The following is a 15,239-nucleotide window of genomic DNA, read 5'->3' as shown; positions in this document are numbered from 1 at the left end:
GGTTTCAAACTCTTTCACATCACATTTCACAACTGCACAACTGAACTTATTGGCCTGTGAATTATTTACGAAATGCCTAGTGCTATTTATAGACTAATTTTGTGTTAAGAGGGAAATTGTAAAGAAGGTTTATATAAGACTAAAAATAACTTTTATTGCTAAGCAGGAAGGTGGAGAAAGTCCACGGAAGAGAGACTGAACAAGATTCATATTGACTGCACATCATTCTCTTCATATCACACATATGTAACTTCTTTTAAAATACAACCTGATGTAGAAATCCCATAAAAAATCATGTGATTTATTAAACTTGCAAAAAAAAAAAAAAAGAAAACTTATGCTCACACAAAAACATGTATACAAATATTCTTAGTGGCTTTATTTCTAATAATCCCAAAAAGGAAAAAATCCAAATGTCCTTCAATGCATGGATTGTTAAACAAACTGTGGTACATTAATAATGCTACTCAGGGATAAATAGGAACACACTGTTGATACACAAACTAACTTGGACAGATTTTAAGGGTATTATGTCAAATAAAAAAGCCAACCCCAAAGGCTACATACTATATGATTACAATCATTTTTGAAATGACAAAGTTATAGAGATGGTTAATAGATTAGTAGTTGTCAATGGCTAGGCAGAGTGGAAGGGGGATGTATTTATTAAAGTATGTCATACAGGATTGCTGTATTGATGGAACTGTTTTATATCTTGATTATGGTGGTGACTACAAGAATCTATACATGATAATACTGCAAACACACAAGTACGTGTAACACTGGTACACCTAAATAAGGCAGATTGTATCAATGTTTGATTTCCCATCGTGACACTGTGTTATAGTTATGCAAAATCTTACCATGGGGAAAACTGGGTGAAAGATATGTGTGATCTCTATTATTACCCACAACTTAATATGAATGTACAATTACCTAAATATAGTCTAATTTAAAAATATTACAGAAGATTGATAGTTGGCAGATTTCTGATATTTTGGGGAGCAGTGCTCTTAATATTTTAATTATTGGCTAGGTCTATACATATATAAATGCTAACACCACCCATATTTTGTTAAAGAAATAACTTTTTATTCTAATTTTACCTAGGTTTTAAAATCAGGCACAAGGGGCACCTGGCTGGCTCAGTCAGTTAAATGTCTGACTCTTGACCTCAGCTCAGGTCTTGATCTCAGGGTCTTGAGTTCAAGCCCCACATTGGGCTCCATGCTGGGTGTGAAGCCTACTTAAAAAAGTAAAGTAAAATGAAATAAAATAAAAGTAAAATAAAATCAGGTACAAATGCTAATGCCCCCTAAATAATTTTATAGTATTTATTGATATTACTTTCTTAACTCGATGTATTATTTTGTTGTTTTTCATTCATAAGTTTCCTAATATTGAAACACCTTTACATTCCTGGCATAAACTCCAATGGGTAATAGTTCATCATTTAAAACATTTTCCTTTATAGAAAACTTCACATACAAAAGTTGAGCAATAATACGATGAGTCCCTACGTACACATCACCTAGATTCAACAACCACGAAATCATGGCCAAATTTGTTTCATCTCAACCCTCAGATACTCCTCTTCCTCCACCAAAGTATTTTAAAGTCCCAAACGTCATATAATTTCATCCACTAAGGGGCAGTGACTTTTTAAAAAACGCATAAGCACAATGTCACTATACACTCATAATTAACAATTCTTTAATATTATCCAATATCCAGCGTTCATATTTGTTTAAAGGGGGATCCAAGCAAGTTTCACATACTGCAATTTGTTGACATGACTCCTACTTCTCTTTTAAGCTGTAGAATCTTCTGTCATATCTTACTTTTTCCTTGTAAGTTTTTGTTAAACTGCTGTTTATCCTGTACTGTCTCCCAGGATTTGGGTTTTGCTGGTTACCTCCCGATGATATTTATTTATTTGTTTGTTTTTATTTTTTAATTAACATACAATGTATTATTTGTTTCAGGGGTGCAGGTGTGTGATTCATCAGTCTTACGCAATTCACAGTGTTCACCATAACACATATTCTCCCCAGTGTCCATCACCCAGCCACCCACCCCTCCAACCCCCCTCCTTTCCAGCAACCCTCAGTTTGTTCCCTGAGATTAAGAGTCTCTTATGGTTTGTCTCCCTCTCTGGTTTCATCTTGTTTCATTTTTTCCTCTCCTCTCCTATGATCCTCTGCCTTGTTTCTCAAATTTCACGTATCAGTGAGATCATATGATAATTATCTTTCTCTGATTGACTTATTTCGCTTAGCATAATACACTCTAGTTCCATCCACGTCGTTGCAAATGGCAAGATTTCATTCTTAATGATGGCTAATATTCCAGTGTGTGTGTGTGTGTGTGTGTATACCACATCTTCTTTATCCATTCTTCTGTCCGTGGACATCTGGGCTCTTTCCATAGTTTGGCTATTGTGGACACTGCTACTATAAACATTGGGGTGCATGTGCCCCTTCAGATCACTACATTTGTATCTTTGGGGTAAATACCCAGTAGTGCAATTGCTGGGTGGTAGGGTATCTCCATTTTCAACTTTTTGAGGAACTGCCATACTGTTTTCCAGAGTGGCTGCACCAGCTTGCATTCCCACCAACAGTGTATGAAGGTTCCCCTTTCTCCACATCCTCATCAACATCTGTTGCTTCCCAACTTGTTAATTTTAGCCACTCTGACTGGTGTGAGGTGGTATGTCACTGTGGTTTTGATTTGTATCTCCCTGATGCTGAGTGATGTTGAGCACTTTTTCATATTTATGTTGGCCATTTGGATGTCTTCTTTGCGGAAATGTCTACTCATGTCTCCTGACCATTTCTAGATTGGCTTATTTGTTCTTGGGTGTTGAGTTTGATAACTTCTTTATAGATTTTGGATACTAGCCCTTTATCTGATATGTCATGTGCAAATATCTTCTCCCATTCTGTCGGTTGTCTTTTCGTTTTGTTGACTATTTCCTTTGCTGTGCAAAAGCTTTTTATCTTTTTTTTTAAAAAGATTTTATTTATTTATTTGACAGAGAGAGAGAACACAAGCAGGGGGAGTGGGATAGGAAGAAGTAGGCTTCACATTTGAGCAGGGAGAGCAGGGAGCCTGGTGCAGGGCTCGATCCCAGGACCCTGAGATAATGACCTGAGTTGAAGGCAGACACCCAACTGACTGAGCCACGCAGGTGCCCCGAAAGCTTTTTGTCTTGATGAAGTCCCAATAGTTCATTTTTGCCCTTGCTTCCCTTGCCTTTGGTGATGTGTCTAGGAAGAAGTTGCTGCAGCTGAGGTACAGGTCACTGCCTGTGTTCTCCTCAAGGATTTTGATGGATTCCTGTCTCACATTTAGGTCTTTCATCCATTTTGAGTCTTTTTGTGTGTGGTGTAAGGAAATGGTCCAGTTTCATTCTTCTGCATGTGGCTGTCCAATTTTCCCAACACCATTTGTTGAACAGACTGTCTTTTTTCCATTGGACATTCTTTCCTGCTTTGTCAAAGATTAGTTGACCATAGAGTTGAGGGTCCATTTCCAGGTTCTCTATTCTGTTCCATTGATCTATGTGTCTTTTTTTGTGCCCGTACCACACTCTCTTGATGATTACAACTTTGTAATAGAGCTTGAAGTCCAGAATTATGATGCCACCAGCTTTGCTTCTCTTTTTCAACATTCCTCTGGCTATTCGGGGTCTTTTCCCCCCAGGTTCCATACAAATTTTAGGATTATTTCTTCCATTTCCATGAAAAAAGTTGATGGTATTTTGATAGGGACTGCATTAAATGTGTATATTGCTCTAGCATAGACATTTTCACAATATTTGTTCTTCCAATCCATGAGCATGGAATGTTTTTCCATTTCTTTGTGTCTTCCTCAATTTCTTTTACTAGTATTCTATAGTTTTCTGAGTACAGATCCTTTGCCTCTTTGGTTAGATTTATTCCTAGGCATCTTATGGTTTTGTGTGCAATTGTAAATGGGATCGACTCCTTAATTTCTCTTTTTTCTGTCTTGTTGTTGGTGTATAGAAATGCAATTGATTTCTGTGCATTGATTTTATATTCTGCCACTTTACCGAATTCCTGTATGAGTTCTAGCAGTTTTGGGGTGGAGTCTTTTGGGTTTTCCAGATAAAATATCATATCATCCACAAAGAGTGAGAGTTTGACTTCTTCTTTGCCGATTTGGATGCCTTTTATTTCTTTTTGTTGTTTGATTAAGCTGAGGCTAGGACTTCCAGTACTATGTTGAATAGCAGTGGTGATAGTGGACATCCCTGCTGTGTTCCTAACCTTAGGGGAGAAGCTCTCAGTTTTTCCCCATTGAGAATGATACTCACCGTGGGTTTTTCATCTATGGTTTTTACGATATTGAGGTATGAACCCTCTATCCCTAAGTGAAGTGTTTTAATCAAGAAAGAATGCTGACTTTGTCAAATGCTCTTTCTGCATCTTTTGAGAGTATCATATGTTCTTGTTCTTTCTTTTGTTTATGTAGTATATCACATTGATTGATTTGCAGATGTTGAACCAAACTTGGAGCCCAGGAATAAATTCCACTTGATCGTGGTGAGTAATCCTTTCAACGTACTGTTGGATCCTATTGGCTAGTATTTTGGTGAGAATTTTTGCATCCATGTTCATCAGGGATATTGGTCTGTAATTCTCCTTTTTGATGGGGTCTTTGTATGGTTTTGGGATCAAGATAGTGCTGGCTTCATAAAATGAGTTTGAAAGTTTCCTTCCATTTCTAATTTTTGGAACATTTTAGAAGAATATGTATTAATTCTTCTTTAAATGTTTGGTAGAATTCCCCTTGGAAGCCATCTGGCCCCAGGCTCTTGTTTTTGGGGAGAGTTAGGATTATTGCTTCAATTTGCTGGTTATGGGTCTGTTCAGGTTTTCTATTTCTTCCTGGTTCAGTTCTGGTAGTTTATACATCTCTAGGAATGCATCCATTTCTTCCAGATTGTCTAATTGTTGGCATATGGTTGCTCATAATATGTTCTTATAACTGTATTTCTTTGGTGCTGGTTGTGATCTCTCTTCTTTCATCATGGTTTTATTTATTTGGATCCTTTCTCTTTTCTTTCTGATAAGTCTGGCCAGGGGTTTATCAATCTTATTAATTCTTTCAAAGAACCAGCTCCTAGTTTTGTTGATCTATTCTACTGTTCTTTTGGTTTCTATTTCATTGATTTCTGCTCTGATCTTTATTTCTCTTCTCCTGATGGGTTTAGGCTTTATTTGGTGTTCCTTCTACAGCTCCTTTAGGTGTAGGTTAAGCTGTGTATTTGAGACCTTTCTTGTTTCTTGAGAAAGGCCTGTATTGCTGTATACTTTCTCTTAGAACCGCCTTTGCTGCATCCCAAGATTTTGTTTTCATTTTCATTTGTTTCCATGAATTTTTAAAATTCTTCTTTAATTTCCTGCTTGACCCATTCATTTAGTAGGATGCTCTTTAGGCTCCATGTATCTGAATTCTTTCCAACTTTCTTCTTGTGACTGAGTTTGAGTTTCAAACCACTGTCATCTGAAAATATGTGGGAAATGATCTCAATCTTCTGATATCATTTGAGACCTGATTTGTGACCCAGGATGTGATCTATTCTGGAGAATGTTCCATGTGCACTAGAGAAGAATGTATTCTGTTGCTTTGGGATGGAATGTTCTGAATGTATCTGTGAAGTCCATCTGGTCCAGTATGTCATTTAAAGCCCTTATTTCCTTGTTGATCTTTTGCTTAGATGATCTGTCCATTTCAGTGAGGGGGGTGTGAAAGTCCCCTACTGTATTATTGTCAATGTGTTTCTTTGATTTTGTTATTAATTGGCTTATATAATTGGCTGCTCCCATGTTAGGGGCATAAATATTTACAGTTAGATCTTCTTGTTGGATAGACCCTTTAAGCATGATATAGTGTCCTTCCTCATCTCTTATTACAGTCTTTGGTTTAAAACCTAATTTGTCTGCTATAAGGATTGCCACCCCAGCTTTCTTTTGACGTCCGTTAGCATGGTAAATGGTTTTCAACCCCCTCACTTTAAATCTGGTGGTATCTCTGGGTCTAAAATGAGTCTCTTCCAGACAGCGCATCGATGGGTCTTGTTTTTTAATCCAATCTGATACCCCACGTCTTTTGATTGGGGCATCTAGCCCATTTAAATTCAGGGTAACTATTGAAAGACGTGAATTTAGTGCCATTGTATTGCCTCTAAGGTGACTGTTACTGTATATTGTCTCTGTTCCTTTCTGGTCTATGTTACTTTTAGGCTCTCTCTTTGCTTACAGGACCCCTTTCAATATTTCTTGTAGGGCTGGTTTGGTGATCGCAAATTCTTTTAGTTTCTGTTTGTCCTGGAAGGTTTTTATCTCTATTTTCAATGACAGCCTAGCTGGATATAGTATTCTTGGCTGCATATTTTTTAATTTAGTGCCCTGAATATATTATGCCAGTCCTTTCTGACCTGCCAGGTCTCTGTGGATAAGTCTGCTGCCAATCTAATGTTTCTACCATTGTAGGCTACATACCTCTTGTCCCGAGCTGCTTTCAGGATTTTTTCTTTGTCTCTGAGATTTGTAAGTTTTACTATTAGATGTTGGGGTGTTGACCTATTTTTATTGATTCTGAGGGGGGTTCTCTGTGCCACCTGGATTTTGATGCCTGTTTTCTTCCCCAAATTAGGGAAGTTCTCCACTATAATTTGCTCCAATATACCTTCTGCTCCCCTCTCTCTTTCTTCTTCTGGGGTCCAATTATTCTAATATTGTTTCATTTTATGGTATCACTTATCTCTTGAATTTTCCCCTTGTGATCCAGTAGTTATCTTTTTCTCAGCTTCTTTATTCTCCATCATTTGGTCTTCTATATCACTAATTCTCTCTTCTACCTCATTTATCCTAGCAGTTAGCGCCTCCATTTTTGATTGCACCTCATTAACAGCCTTTTTGATTTCCACTGGTTAGATTTTATTTCTCCAGAAAGGGATTCTCTAGTATCTTCTATGCTTTTTTCAAGCCCAGCTAGTATCTTTATAATCGTCATTCTGAACTCTAGTTCTGACATCTTGCTTATGTCCATGTTGATTAGGTCCCTGGCAATTGGTACTGACTTTTGTTCTTTTTTTTTTTTTTTTTAAGATTTTATTTATTTACTTGACAGAGATAGAGACAGCCAGTGAGAGAGGGAACACAAGCAGGGGGAGTGGGAGAGGAAGAAGCAGGCTCATAGCGGAGGAGCCTGATGTGGGGCTCGATCCCATAACGCCGGGATCACGCCCTGAGCCGAAGGCAGATGCTTAACCGCTGTGCCACCCAGGTGCCCCTGACTTTTGTTCTTTTTTTTGAGGTGTGTTTTTCTGTTTTGTCATTTTGTCCAGAGAAGAACAGATGAATAAGAGAACAAAATGCTAAAAGGGTAACAACGACTGCAGAAAAACATACACTAAACAAATCAGAAGAGACCCAAAACTGGGGGGAAAAGAAAAAAAAATAATATGATCAGGCTGGTGAATAGAACAGAGCCACACACTAGATTTTGGGTGTATTTTGGTCTGCTAAAAGAAACTGCATCCCAAATTTTTAAAGAAAGAAAAACTTAAATATATACAAAAAATAAGGTTAAAAATAATGAAGGGGTAGAATATGACTGTAAAAATGAAAATTAAAAAATATTTTAAAAGGGAATTGGTAAGAAGTTGGTTAAAAAAGGAAGCAAGAAAATTAAAAAAAAAACAAACAAAAAGAAAAAAACAAAGAAAATTTAAAAAATTAACTTTGAAAGACTAGGGAATCATGGGAAAAAAGCCATGAATTCTATGTGCCGTGTTACCTTAGCACTGGAGTTCTGGAGTTCTCATTGATCAGTAAACTTGGTCTTGGCTGGATGTTCTTGCTGTGGGGGAGGGGCCAGTTGCAGTGATTCTCAAATGTCTTTGCCGCAGGTGGAATTGCACCGCCCTTGCCAGGGGCCAGGTTAAGTCATCTGCTTCAGTTTCTCTGGGTAGCTTTTGTTCTCTGAGGGCTTTCTGCGCAGCTTTAGGGAATGAGAATGAAAATGAACATGGTGGCCTCCCAAACTCTGGCTCTGGAGGAGCTGAGAGCTCAGGGCCCCCTCCTCAGTGCGCCCTCAGAGAAAAGCCGTCAATCACTCCTGTCTCCATGGTCTCTGTCTGCACTCTCCACTCACCTGGCCTGTGACGGAGCGTTTCTATCTCTGGCACACGACCCTGTTTGGAGTCTCCAAACTCAGCAGATTTCTACGGCGCACTGCTCCTCCCGGGGGAGGAAGGGGAGTCTCCCCAGATCTCAGGCTTGCCGGGCCCCTGCTCGAGGAGCTGGTGCCTGACTGTGCCACAGATCACCGTTTATGGCCACCCCCAGTTGAGAGCCCACTCCTCAGGTCACTCTTTGAGGCCAGCTCCCTGCTCCAGTACCCGGGAGCTCTGCCACACTCAGGCACCCGCGGTCTTCCTGTGACCCCGAGAGTTCTGAGACTACACTGTCCCACTGAGGGCTCCACCCCCCGCTTAGACACCGGAGCGATGTCCCTCACCGAAGCAGACTTCTGCAAGTTCTGATTTTGCTCCGCAGCTCTAGCACTTGCTGGTAGCTGGCTGACAGCGGTTCCCTCACCCCCCCACCCCCACCAGATCGCTTCGGATTCACTTCTCCGCACGTCCTACCTTCCAGAAAGTGGTCGCTTTTCTGTTCATAGAGTTGCCGCTATTCTTTTTTTCATTCTCCTGTTGAGTCCATAGGTGTTCAGAATGGTTTGATAACCATCTAGCTGAATTCCTGGGACCAGATGAAATTTAGGTCTCCCGCTCCTCCGCCATCTTGCTGGCTCTTCCCCAACGGTGTTTATTACATTTCTCTGACCTCTCCCCCCCTTTCCAGAAATGAGCAGTTAGATCTAGCATCTTTTTTTTTTTTAAGGCAAAAGATTCATTTGATCTGAAAAGAAACCAGAGTATTATTAGATCTAGGGTCTTGATGAAATTAAAGATTGAATTATTTTAGCAAGATTATTTCATGGGTGGTTCTTTATCAACCAGGAAACTGAAACCACATGAGTTATTTGAATTATAGAGCTAAGAAGGCACAAAGAGAGCACTAACATGTTACAGAAGAAGCAATTCCAGGTAGCTTCTACCACCTCTAGCACTGGGGGATGGGGGGGAAGAGAAGAGGTTGAAATTATTAATCCTTAAAAGCCTGGAAGATTCCTGTGGAATTGAAATTCAGACTCGGAGGGGATTCACCGCTCAGCTGGTGCTGATGTCCTGGCTTCCTTTAGTGACAGTAGCAACCATGGATGAGCATTGCCTAGATCCATTAATTCAAAAGAGTCATATTCTAGGGCGCCTGGGTGGCTCAGTCATTAAGCGTCTGCCTTCGGCTCAGGGCGCAATCCCGGAGTTCTGGGATCGGGCCCCACGTCAGGCTCTTCCGCGGGAAGCCTTCTTCTTCCTCTCGCACTCCCCCTGCTTGTGTTCCCTCTCTCGCTGGCTGTCTGTCAAATAAATAAATAAAATCTTAAAAAAAAAAACACACGAAAGAGTCATATTCTAATTTTATTATTCCTTCTTGATACTTGTAAAACTATCACCCCTCATGTTAATGCCCCTCCAATCAAACTAGTTATCTGAACCACATTTTCTAGTAGATTGCTCAGGTCCAGGGATCATGGAAACAAGGTTCCATGAGTTTGCATATTGATGATAGTTCGCCTGTGGTTTTTATACTCGAAAGTCAATTTCGTGGGGTACCTGGGTGGCTCAGTTAAGCATCTGCCTTTGGCTCAGGCCATGATCCCAGGGTCCTGGGACTGAGCCCTGCATTGGGCTCCCTGCTCAGTGGGGAGTCTGTTTCTCTCTCTCCTGGCTTCTTCTTCCCCCCTCATTCTCTCTCAAATAAAATTTTTTTAAAAAGTCAATTTCAGGGCACCTGGGTGGCTCAGTCAGTTAAGCGTCTGCCTTCGGCTCAGGTCATGATCCCAGGGTCCTAGGATCGAGTACTGCATCTGGGAATCCTTGCTCACCGGGTAGACTGCTTCTCCCTTTGCTTGTGTACTCTCTCTCAAATAAATTAAAAATCTAAAAAATAGGGCGCCTGCGTGGTTCAGTTGGTTAAGCGACTGCCTTTGACTCAGGTCATGATCCTGGAGTCCGGGGATTGAGTCCTGCATTGGCCTCCCTCCTCAGCAGGGCATCTGCTTCTCCTTCTGACTCTCCCTCCTCTCGTGGTTCCCTCTCTCTCATTCTCTAATAAATAAAATCTTTTTAAAAAATCTAAAAAATATAAAAGAAAAAAAGAAAAAGTAAATTTCATTGGATATAAAATCCTGAGTAAATTTGTTACTTCATTGTCTTTTGGCATAGAACGTCACCATGAAAATAATCAGATTTACCTTCCTTTATAAGTGTTTTGGCTTTTTGGCCCGGATTCTCAAAGGAATTTGTTTTTCTTTAAACATTAAGAATATTTTTGGCCATGACTATTCTGGGTCACATTCCTAGGCACACAGTTTATCTTTTCAATACACAGTCTTTTTTCCTTTTTTTTTAATTTCTATTTTATTTTATTTTTTTTAAAGATTTTATTTATTTGATAAAGACAGTGAGAGAGGGAACACAAGCAGGGGGAATGGGAGGAGAAGCAGGCTCCCCACTGGCAGGGAGTACGACTCGGGGCTCGATCCCAGGACCCTGGGACCATGACTGGAGCCGAAGGCAGATGCTCAACGACTGAGCCCAGACACGCCCCCCCCTTTTTTTAAAGATTTATTTGAAAGAGAGCGAGTGAGCACACAAGTGGGGGGAGGAGCAGAGGAAGAGAGAGAATCTCAAGCTGACTCCCTGCTGAGCACAGAGCCCAACTCGGGGCTTGATCCCATGATCCTGAGCTGAAACCAAGAGTCTGATGCTAAACCGACTGAGCCACCCATGGGCCCCAATACGTAAAGTCTTTCTAATTTCAGGCAAGCTCCCTTGAATTACAGTATATTGGCCAGGATCCAGTAAGGACAGAGAAGCCATATTAGTTATTTGAGCAGAGGGAATCTGAAAACAAATTAACTAAGTATAGAGTTAAGTAGGTTACTGAAAGAATAAAAAGAAAACACCAAAACGTCATGGAAGTAGCCACTTAAATTCTCAGGGATGAGAGAATGAAATAAAGGAGATAGGAGTTAAAATTTAGAGGGACCTCATGGAGCGGAGTCAGACATCTGAGGAAGGACGCTGCTGCTGGTTTGAGCTTGGGCCTAAGACCCAGATCCCTGAAGACGGGGTGCCAGTGTCTCACAGGAGGGGCACGATGAAAGTGGTTCTGTAAGTGTTGTGAACATTGCGACTGGAATGAGCTCCTGCTAGGGAAGGAGGCAGTGCTTCCAGAATGAAGAAGCATTGTTGGAATGACGTTCACAACCACAAGCAGACAGAAAGCCCAGGAAGCCCACAGGGAGGACCCAACCCTTCCTCCCTCATGCTTGCAGCTGTCCTCTAGTGTCCCCTGTTGGTAGAGACTAACAAAGATCCAGCGACAGGAGAACTGCTGTGGATGGAGGTCCAGTTTCATCATTACGAAGCAGAGACAGAATGGTGGGTGTGGGGCTGAGACACAATCTAAGCAACTGGCATGTAGTTTTTAGTATTTGCTCTTTTCTATTGCTTTGGCTTACTGCATAGTTTTTAACATTCTTTTCCATTGCCTCCATTTCTTCTTTGAAGATTCTTTTATATGGCTATCAAGTCTTCTATATTTGGTAACATTTTCTCTTGAATCCTTTTAAAGTCTCTTGATGGAAAACATTTTCTTCCTTTCCATTCTTTTTCTTAGGGATTATCAGTTGTGTCTTACTCTGGAGTACCTTCTAGTTTAGTTTTCTTTCTTCCTTCCTTTCTCTTTTCTTTCCTTCCTTTTCTTTCCTTCTTTTCTTGCCTTTCTTTTTCTCTCCTTCCTTCCTTTCTTCCTCCTTCCCTCCCTCCTTCTCTCCTCCCTCTCTCTTTCTTTCTTATAGGCTCCATGTCCAGTGTGGAGCCCAGTGCAGGGCCTGAACTCACAACCCTGAGATTGAGGCCTGAGCCAAAATCAAATCGGACAGTTAACCGACTGAGCCACCCAGGCACCCGAGTTTTCAGTTTTAAAGTGATTTTTCTTCCCTTTAATTTCTAATGCTTTGCTGAATTGTCACTGATCTTTTAAAATTTTTCATCCACTTATCTGAGCTTTTCTAATTCATTTATAGCTTTCATCGTTTTCTTAAATTCTTACAGCTTAGTTTAAAACAATTTTTATGTTTTGTAAGGATAACTCTGTTCTCAATTTTTTTTTTTATGAAGACTTTATTTATTTGAGAGACAGCACAAGTGGGGTGAGGGTCAGAGTGTGAAGCAGACCTCCCACTGAGCAGGGAGCCTGATGTGGGACTCAATCCCAGGACTCCAGGATCATGACCTGAGTCACCCAGGCACCCATCTGTTCTCAATTTTTTATTACATTCTACAATTCTGTTGTTCACTTCTATGTGAAATACATTTTCCTGTACTTTTAGGAGGTAGGAAGGACAAAAATAACTTTTCTGGCCTCAAGGCTCATGAAATTCCATACCTCACATTGAGATTCTGCTTCTTCTGATTCTCTCCATTTTAATCTCTACATTGTTTTTCCTTTGTCCCTACTATCCCTGTCCTGATCAATTTGGTGTCCACAGCCAGCAGTTTCTCCTTAATTGAGCTGTTTGGGAATAAAGCTTATATTTGTTAGTTTCAAGAGTTCATAAGGACCAAAAAAAAAAAAAAAAAAGTTCATAAGGACCTAGACTACTCCAGCATCTTCAGAACTTAGCACAGTCCCCTCAAATTCACCAGCTAACTGACATCTGTAGGTACCTTCTGTCTGGGCTGTTGTTTCCAAATTAGCCTGCCACGCTTTCTAGTGGAAACCTGTTGATTTGGGAGATCTCTTAATTCTCAAAAGGTATCAGATGTCCCACTGCTTTTCTTTCATGCCTTTCTAAACAGTCAATACCATTCAGGTTTTATGGATTGCTTTTGAGTTTGTCACTACCTAATCTTATTTTGGGACCATGGGGATACGCTGTCACCAAGATTTGCTGTAGATGTTGTGCATGGATTTCTGCTTCAATGGATTTGGGGAAATTAAAAAACTATACTGCTATTTCTGTGATCTTCTTTTCTTTAATGCACTTCTGGTAGTTAATCTTTTATTTGGGACTATTTCTGGTAAGTTTGCGTAAGAGTTAGTAGAGCACGGTGACTGAGAGCATGGGCTTTGGAGTCAACACTGCCTGGATACAAATCCTGCGTTCATCTTTTATGGTGTGATCCATAACCTCCGTGTCTTTGTTTCCTGTGTAAAATAATAGGTCACTGAGAGATCTAAATGAAATAGCGTATGTAAAGCACTGAACAAAGTACTACATTACATAGTAGGTATTCAACCAAGATGGCTGTTTTAATTACTCTAGCTTTCTTTTTCAGGTCTAGGACTTATGTTACTGACTTTATAGGGAAAAAAAAAAGTAAAAAACAAAACATTTGAATATTAAAAAAGAAAAAAAAACCCAGCCTTTTGAAATTAATTCCTGGTTCCATGACAATATAGAAACTATAACTGTGAACAGCTAGAAAATGATGAAAATGAGAAAAACACATGGTAGACAAAGGTGACTTCAGAGGAAAGTTCATAGCACTAAGCATTTTCATTACAAAATAGAAAAGAATGAAAATACATATAAGAAGCATTCAATACTAGTGGTTAACTAACTGCCTTCTATTTTTTTTTTTAAGGTAAAGTAGAAATCAATGAATTAAAAAAAAAAAGAGTAAAATGATAATACCGAATGTTGGTAAGGATGTGTGAACCAACAGACACTCAGATAATGGTGGGAAGAAAAAAATATACAACTGAGGTTTAATTAAAGTGGAAAATGAACATTGCCTTTACCCATCAAGTCTACTTCTAGGTAAGCACCCTAGAGCAGACCTTCCCAACTGATATGTCAGGGATAAGGGGTTGGGTGAGGCCTTTACTGGCCACAGCTTCCAAAGGCTCATCTTTTATCTTAGTGCAGCCTATATTCTTTTCTGTATTATCATCTATCTACATAAAGAACTGGTGAGCAACCTCTTCTAATATCTTTCTTGGATCACCACATTAGAAAGCTAAGTTTCACTGGAGTCAGGGCGTTATTTTATTCTCTGCTGGGTCTCCAGCAGCTAGAATAGTGTCTAGTATATAGTACTTGCTCAAAAATATTTGTTCAACGTGCAAATGCATACTATATATAAAAATGTTCAATGGAGTATTATAAAAGTGCAAAATCAAAGAGTATAAAATGTCCATTTAAATAGAGAAAGGATGAACATGTATATTCATATAACGGGGCATTATTCAGCAGCTAAAATAACAGACTAGAAATCCATGTATAAGGGTGCCTGGGTGGCTCAGTCGGTTAAGTGACTACCTTCAGCTCAAGATCCGAGGGTCCTGGGATAGAGCCCCGCATTGGGCTCTCTGCTCAGTGGGGAGTTTGCTTGACATTCTCTCTCCCTCTCCCCCTAAATTCTTGCAAGTCTCTGAGGGACAGATTTTCCTTTATCACCTGAACCTTTCTAAAGTATAATGATAGAAAAAGTCTTTTCTTTTTGGGTTATTTAGTCATATTTTCATAAAGTAGATTAAGAATTCAGATTGCATCATCTACTTGTGTCAACCCAAACCACCGTCATGCTTAAACGTGACAGTTCACAGGAAGAGGAAATACAAATAGCTCAAGTAGATAACCAACCTTACTATTTTTTTTTTAAAGATTTTATTTATTCATTTGTCAGAGAGAGAGAGAAAAAGCATGCACAAGCAGGGGGAGCGGCAGGCAGAGGGAGAAGGGAGGCTCCCTGCTGAGCAAGGAGCCCGATGCGGAACTCGATCCCAGGACCCTGGGATCATGACCTGAGCCGAAGGTATCTGCTTAACTGACTCATTCACCCAGGCGCCCCTACCCAACCTTATTCTTACATGAAAATACAAAATTCCACTGGGATTTATACCAGACTGGCAAAGATCACAATGTTTCAGAACATTGTTTATAAAGATTCAAGGAAATAGGCAATCTCACACATGGGTGGTGGGACTGTAAATGGGGATAATCCTTATAGAAGGCAATTTGCCAGTATCTATCAAGAATAAAAATGCATAAATCTTCTGACCTAG

This window comes from Ursus maritimus, unplaced genomic scaffold, assembly GCF_017311325.1.
Source record: "Ursus maritimus isolate PB19 unplaced genomic scaffold, ASM1731132v1 scaffold_32, whole genome shotgun sequence".
Classification (NCBI taxonomy): Eukaryota; Metazoa; Chordata; class Mammalia; order Carnivora; family Ursidae; genus Ursus; species Ursus maritimus.
The sequence above is the reverse complement of the archived record's forward strand: the minus strand, read 5'-3'. Positions refer to the sequence as shown.